Source organism: Antechinus flavipes, chromosome 1 (assembly GCF_016432865.1).
Source record: "Antechinus flavipes isolate AdamAnt ecotype Samford, QLD, Australia chromosome 1, AdamAnt_v2, whole genome shotgun sequence".
Lineage (NCBI taxonomy): Eukaryota > Metazoa > Chordata > Mammalia > Dasyuromorphia > Dasyuridae > Antechinus > Antechinus flavipes.
Window position 1 is genome coordinate 381,646,112 of NC_067398.1, and position 7,904 is coordinate 381,654,015.

The 7,904-nt window shown below is 34.5% G+C and overlaps 1 long non-coding RNA gene across 1 annotated transcript in view; it reads left to right on the forward strand.

The window, feature by feature from the left end:
* LOC127561119 (uncharacterized) overlaps positions 1-6,303 on the forward strand; it is a 45,935-nt gene extending 39,632 nt beyond the window's left edge. The window contains exons 3-4 of the long non-coding RNA XR_007953465.1: positions 1,244-1,276; positions 5,891-6,303. This is a non-coding gene — a long non-coding RNA (uncharacterized LOC127561119). The remainder of the gene's footprint in view (positions 1-1,243; positions 1,277-5,890) is intronic.
* Positions 6,304-7,904: the final 1,601 nt, after the last annotated feature.

Here is a 7,904-nt window from a genome sequence, read left to right on the forward strand (position 1 = left end):
GTGCTCAGACTAGTCATGATAATTACTAACAGTGAGGAAAGATGAGAGACTTATCAATCAGATAGGACATGGTCAGACCTTGTCAACTATCTTGGGAGTACTAATTAACCAATTTGACTAAAACATCTTACCAACAGAAAACAAACACCCTAATCTCTACCATAGTTGGAGAAAATCTGTTGTTGATTGTATATATAACTTGTCATTTTTGTTAAGATATTCTCTAGGAACCAATTTAATTTTTCCTAAAACATTGTTTTATTTTCTTCTGCCACGTAGACACGTACAGAGAGATTTTCTTTGGTCTCCTTCTGCCAGCAGTTGCTAATTGGAATAGTCTCTGCCAACATAACTTGCCTCCCTTCCTCTACTTAGTGGCTTAAGAAATAAAAATGAATTATGACTCCATTTTTTAAAATGTCCTATATTGTAATCACTTAATTCAGTTATAAATAGATATCCGTGATGTGGTTAATTGTTTTCAGCAGCAATTTCTTTGGAAGGTATTAGAATAAAACCCTGTGTGTTGGAAGTCAGTTGTGATTAGTCCACATCATATTTTTGGCCCATTGTTAGGGAGTCAGTTGTTGGAAATCAAAACACTGCCCCACCAGGAAAAAAGCTGTTTTATATCCCTACTCTACATTTGTCAATCAGGTTATACTTTCCCACCCAGGAAATTAAAAAAAAAAATCTACATACATTTCCATTCAATTATCAGTGCTCTGCAGACTATAGATGCAATGAATGCTTGTACTAGAACAGTTATTTATATTTATTCATTTTTAAACTTATAATATCTTTCATTCAGAGTCATATCCAAATTCTTTTTTTTTTAATCACTTCATATCCTTTTAGTTTTTCTGGAAATACTATCCAAGCAGCCCCAGAAAAAGCAGCCCCCCCTTTTTTTACTCAACTTCTGTTTTGTGGAGGGGGGAAGCCCCAGAAGTATCTGGAGAGGGGAGGAAGTGGGGTAGAAGGGCAAGTCATTGAACTCAGTTGTTAGCCTGTGACAAGTTTTAATTAGAACCAAGCACCACAGAACTGAAAAAGAGAGCTTACTCATTTTGAACAAAGGCTTTGAGACAACTTTGAGTCAGGGAGACAGTGCCATCAATAGTGACACTTGGGATGGTTGCCATAGTAACAAATCAAAGGAGAGACTTCACACATCTTCAGTTTGAAAAACAACTGTTGGATCCACATTGAGCTTCTTCTTTTTTTTTTTTTTTCTTTTCAGCTTACAGACCCACCCAGGGATCATAATTAACTGGTAAGTAACATCAACTTTGCAAATGCACAGCAAGTAAAATGATATCGACTAAGCTTGATCCTTGAAAAGAAATAGGAGAAGACATCAATCTCCCTTCTTTGCAGAAGTGTAACTCCTATATGTCAGACTTCAATGTGTTGCTTAGTTTCTATAAACTATTTTCTTCTCCTTTTTTTTGACTCAGAGAGGGAGAAAAACTTAAGTGGTGAAAACTCAGAAGATAGAACTATTAAGTAAAAGAAAGAGAGATCAATGTAATGAACTATGAACTAGGACTTGAGATGAGGGTATAGGAAAGGGAGGAGAGTGCCTCTATTTTTCTTTTGGCAGCTTTACTTTAGTCATACACACACACATACCCCTGGTCCAACCATTCTGGAAATCAATTTGGAGTTAAACCCAAAAAGCTATTAAACCGTATATACCCTTTGACCCAGTGATACCACTATTAGGTCTATACCCTAAAGAGATCAAAGAAAGATGATCTCGCTGTCCTTCCCCACTCATTGAGATGATGATCTCACTAATGATTGAGATGATGATGTTCTCACTAAGCTCTGAATCAAAGAAGAAAAAGTCAAGAAATTCCTTTATTTAGCAAGGTTTTTATGCCTTTAGTAGAGAAATCTATGGAGTTGTGTGAAATCTGGGATAGATTTGCCATAGTCAAATAATCCATACACACACACACACACACACACACACACACACACACACACACACACACACACACAAAGGCATAAGCCAGAAGCAGGTTATCTGGAAGATTCTGGACAGTGGTTCTTTGCTTAAACTTTCTTAATTTGATGGTGCATTTTCCATTCCAAAAGCAAACAACAATCAAACTGTCCCTTTTTCTTCTTCTGTCAGGGACATAATTTACCTAAAATCCCACATTCAAAAGTTTGGTATTGCAGGATCACAGACTTAATATTGGAAGGGTTATTTCAGAGATCACCCAGTCCAAATCTTTTATTTTACAAATGAGAAAATAGAGCCCCCAGAAAAGGGAAATGCCAATATCACTTAGCTTATAAATAGCAGAATTGAGTTTCAGCCCCAGATCTTTTGTTGGTTTGTTTTGTTTTTATTTTTAAAATTAATTTATTTTTATTCTGAACTTAATACTTTAAATGAGCAGTTTGTACATAAAACTGCAGAACTCTATTATGTAAAGCTTGCTATTTCTTTTCAAGAGTATAAATTCAACGGCTGAATAAATTGTGGTATATGAATATTATGGAATATTATTGTTCTGTAAGAAATGAGCAGCAGGATGATTTCAGAAAGGCCTGGAGAGACTCACATGAACTGATGCTGAGTGAAATGAGCAGGACCAGAAGATCTTTATATAATTCAACAACAGTATTATATTATGATCAATTCTGATGGACATGGCTCTCTTCAACAATGAAGATGAACCAAATCAGTTCCAATAGAGCAGTAATGAACTGAACCAGCTATACCCATTGAAAGAACTCTGGGAAATGAGTGTGAACCACTACATAGAATTCCCAATCCCTTTATTTTTGTCCACCTGCATTTTTGATTTCCTTCACAGGCTAATTGTACACTTTTTCAAAATCCGACTCTTTTTATACAGCAAATTCACTGTTTGGACATGTATACATATGTTGTATTTAACTTATACTTTAACATATTTAACATGTATTGGTCAACTTGTCATCTGAGAGAAGGGGAGGAGGGAAGGAGGGAAAATGTTGGAACAAAAGGATTTGCAACTGTCAATGCTGAAAAATTACTTATGGCTATAATTAAAAAAAAAAGAATATAAATTCAATCTAGCTGTGTGACCCTGGGCAAGTCACTTAAACTCAATTGCCTCAGGGGGAAAAAAAGAATATAAGTTCAATTTGTAGATTTCAAACCTATCTTTTCTGTGCTTCCTTCTGGACTTCTTTCTGTTCTCTTTTTTGCATTTTGGTTTTTAAAGAAATGCTTGTTTTATTTCATAAATTAGAAATAAAATATATTTTAAGTTTTAAATATGTATAGATAAGAAAAATTTCTGCATTAGTTATGTTTCAAGAAAAAAACAAGAAACAGGAAAAAAAACAAGATGGATAGCCTTTCATGTATGATTCTTTGGAATTGTGGTTGGTCATGGATCAGAGTTACTAAATATTTCAGAGGTGATAATCTTTAAAATATTGTTGTTACTATATAAATTGATCTCTTGGTTCTTCTCAATTTACTTTGTATCAATTCATATAAGTTTTGCCAGATATTTATACAACTCCCTCATCATTTATTTTAGTACAATTCTATCACATTCATATTCCATAATTTTTTCAGTCATTCATTCCCCAATTGGTGCTATTCTCCTAGTTTCCAAATCTTTGCTGACATAAAAAGAGTTGCTATGTTTTTATATATGTAGGACCTTTATTTCTATGATCTATTTGTGTGTGTAGCTCTAATAGTGGTTTCAGTGGGTCAAAAGATTAAACCATTTAATAGCTTTTTGGGCATAGTTTGAAATTCCAGAATCCTTTCCAGTATCTGATAAGTTCTTTTTTGTCATTGTCACCATCTGATGAGAATGAAATAGCACAAACTTCAATGTTTCAACCTCAAATTTGATATTCTAAATTCTTTTCATTACATCATATTGCCTTCTTCTGTAATTGCTCTCTTCCAGCCCCCTAGTGTCACAATTAGTGTCAATGACTTATCAATTCCACATCTACCCTATCTTTCCTATCTATCTCTTCTATTCTCACTGTTATCACCCTAATACAAATGTAACCTCATTACACATGATTTGGACTATAATGATTGGGGGAGAAAGAGAGAAATAAGCATTAATTAAGCTCCTACTATGTGCCATGCACTGTGCTGAGTACTTCTTGTACTTTGTATTTGCTGGACATGTGCAAGTACACACTTGCAATCCCTGCTACCAGGTAAGATTGAGGCTGGTAAATCTCTTGAATTCTGAGTTGTACTAAGGCTATAGTTTATTAAGTATCCCAACTACATCTGGCCCCAATATGGTTAAGTATCCAAAGGTGGGGGCTACCAGGCTGCCAAATAAGGGGCAAAGCAGACCGGATTAAAAACTGAATAGGTCAAAATTTTCTTAATAATTGGTAATCCTTATTTATAAGAAGGAATGGTAATGTGGTCTGGGAATGAGGAAGAGAAATAGTCAATTGCTTTACATCTGTGCTAAGATGATTGAATATCCTTACATGATACAAATGATTTATCACAGCTATTTATAATTTGAGCTTCTAAATTACTCCATGATCTGGTAATGTGTTATTTCACTAGAAATTCTAGTCTATAGCAAACTCAGTGAGATAATTATAGATTTTCAAATAAGAAATCCTATTGTTGAAAACTTTTTTTAGGACACCATAGGAGAATAAGAAGTAAAGAAAGACTGACAGTTAAGGAGTGGTATTATGGTTTGCCAGACCTGAGTCAAGTTTGTCTATTATTTGGAGAATGGAATGAAATTTTGAATTTAACAGGTATCAAAGGTTTACCCAATCACAGCAGGAAATGGATCCACCAAAAATTCATTTGAGTATAGATTCTCAGCCTCTTTGTTGCTCGTGCCGGTTAAAAGATACCTGAGAGAGAAATCGCCTACTGTTATACCTAGCTTTTTCATACTTAAACCGTCAAAAAACAACAGCAATGCTCAAACCTTAACCTTCTGAGAAACTAAGTCTCAATAATGGTCTTAAAATCTTGTGAGGAAAAATTAGTCTGTAATGTATAGGTCTTTAAGAGTATAGATTCCATAATCTTTGAACAAATAAATTCAACTTCTTTTTATCTTTGGTCAGTGATAACAAGGAATTAAATAAAAATTTACCAGAAATGCAATGGAGTGACAACATCCATTTCATCACTTGGATAACACCAAGACTTTGCAATCATTAGAAATTTTACAGAATGATGCCTCATCTCAGATCAATGGATATAGATATAAGAGAAATATGAGATATGAGATATGAGAAAGAGGAATCAGTTATCTTAAAAAAAAAACACCCAAGATAAACATTAAGATCCCTGTTCCCATTCATTTTTAGATTAACCAAAAGGAAAAGAGACCCTTCTCATCTAATCTAGATCAAACTCAAGCCAGAGCCAGTTCATTATAACAATTTCCATATCCCCCAATTTCTTTAAAAGATTTATTGAACCCTGAGGAAAATTTCCCCTAACTTCAGTGAATTGAGCTTCATAAACAGCCAAACATCCAACAAATTTGGGCAGGTGAATAAGCCCCAATCCAAAATATGTATGTAAATTTCTGGTATAATGCCCTACTTACAGAGCAGGGAACTATTCTTATATATTAAATCCTTTCTTTAAAAAATTGACATGTATTTTATGTCAGTTTTTTTGGAAAGGATCAATATATAACTTATGGGATGAGATAAATCAGGTTATGGATAACCTAAAATCTGTGAGTTAAGCAAATATCTGTCCCAAGCATGTGAAGATTTCTTCTAGCTTAATGGATGACTAAGAACAATTTGTTCCAATGGCCATGAAGGGAGCTAAAGAAGGTGTTGTTGAGGTTTAGAGCTTTGTCAGATATCCAAGATGCCAAAATTATTTATTTTATTCCAGATCATCACCAATCATGCTGACTTTTGTCTTGATACTGGACTTCAATGATTCTGGAAGAAAAAGTGAAGCTGACAACTTTGTGCAACTTTATCTCACTTAAATCCAATTTATGTGCAAATCAGGAGATCACTCATGATGTCATTGATCCTCTTCAAAAACAAAGGATGAACAACAACATACATCACAAGCTTACATAAGCAAGTGTTTAATAATAGAACAAAAGTCTACATGACCTGAAAGTCTATTTGCACATCCAGTCCAACTATATGAAGATCTCTAGTTTTTCCAAGAGGTAGTGTTTGCTTTGTTTATATAGATTTTTTTCTATTTTAAATAGAAAGTTGAGCTTTTTGCTTTTCATTTTCTTTATGATAGATCATCATTATTAAATAAACAAAAAAACTTTGAGTCTATTTTTGTGCCAGCTTAAAGAGACCTGAGTTGCTCTTCATTATAGGGTTAATATGTTTAATGAGGCAATGTTGTACTTCTGATAAGCTGTACTCCTTGGCTACCTACTACTATTATACAACTGTAGCACTTAAGACTAAGGAATCCGATGGGAAATTGTATAGAAAGTATTTTGTAAACTTTAACATCCTTTATCAATGGTCAATTTATAATACCCTGTCTCAGGACACTTCAAATGCATCATAACTTCTATTATTTCAATCCTGAAGTGTTCTCTAGTTTCTCTTCTTATTCTTTGCCACCTATCTGGTTGATTTTATAAGAGCCATTGCTCTTGTTGTTCAACCATTTCTCAGTCATATCCAACTCTTTGTGACCTCATTTGGGGTTTTCTTGGCAGAGATACTTGTTGGTTTGCCACTTCCTTCTTCAGTTCATTTTATAGATTAGGAAACTAAAGCAGAGTTAAGAGATTTACCCAAGGTCATACAGCTTCTAAGTGTCTAAGATTTGAACTTAGGAAGATGACTTCCTGACTCCAGGCCTAGCATTCTAACCACCGCTCCACCTCATTGCCCCCAGGAGCAACATGTACCAACTGTTTGTTTTAAATTTAGCTTCTTGGAAATAATTTGTCTCCCAATTTGCTTTGGCTTTCTCTTTCTTACTGTTTGATAATAGGTGGTTGTATTTTAGCAGCTTCCAATAAAAAGTGAATTACTAGCTCCACTGTGTTTCATACCACAGCATGAAGGCAATTAATTCTTCAATCATAGAAGAGAAACTTTCAATTCTTGGTGTCTGAAAACATCCACATAGATTTGCTAGAAAATCCCTTTCTTTTTCCCATATTGATTAGGAAAGAAAGACACATTTATTTAAGCACTAAGAACTCATTTTATCCTCACAATGACTTTGGGAGATAGATGCTATTATAATTTCTATTTTACAGCAGAGGAAACTGAGGCAGAGAGAGATTAAGTGGCTTGATTAAGATTGCATAGATAGTGAGTCTGAGGATTAATTTGAATTCAGCTCTTTCTTACTCCAAATCTAGCCCCAGTGTCACTTAACTGCTCCTAATTAGAATCATAGACTTTGGGAGGTAGAGAGAGGTCACTTAGTCTATCTCTCTTGTTCTATCAAGGATGAAACTGAAGTAAATTGAACAACATCATGCTGAGAATAGAACTAGGTCTCCTGAGCTCCTCTTCAGGATTCTTTCCACCACACCATCTTCCCTCCAGTTAGATATACTAATTCCCTTCCTGTTAGAGACATTGCTGTTCAGTCATTTTTTCAGTTAAGTCCAATTCTTCTTTACCCTACTGGAGTATTTACATTCAGTTTCACTTAATTGAATAAAAAATTGAGTACTTCTTCAAACACTGTGGAAAGTCCTCTGGGAGCTTACTGTCTGACTGAAAAGACACAATGTCTGTCTAACAATAAACACATAACCAGTAGATTCTGACCGAGATATCACATAGCTCATGGTACATCAGTTCTATTTTAACTGATTTTAAGAAAACAAAGCATAGAAGGAGTTTTTACGATGGCATTTCTCCTTGTTGAGATCCGAGGATAGCTTCTTCCTTTTCCC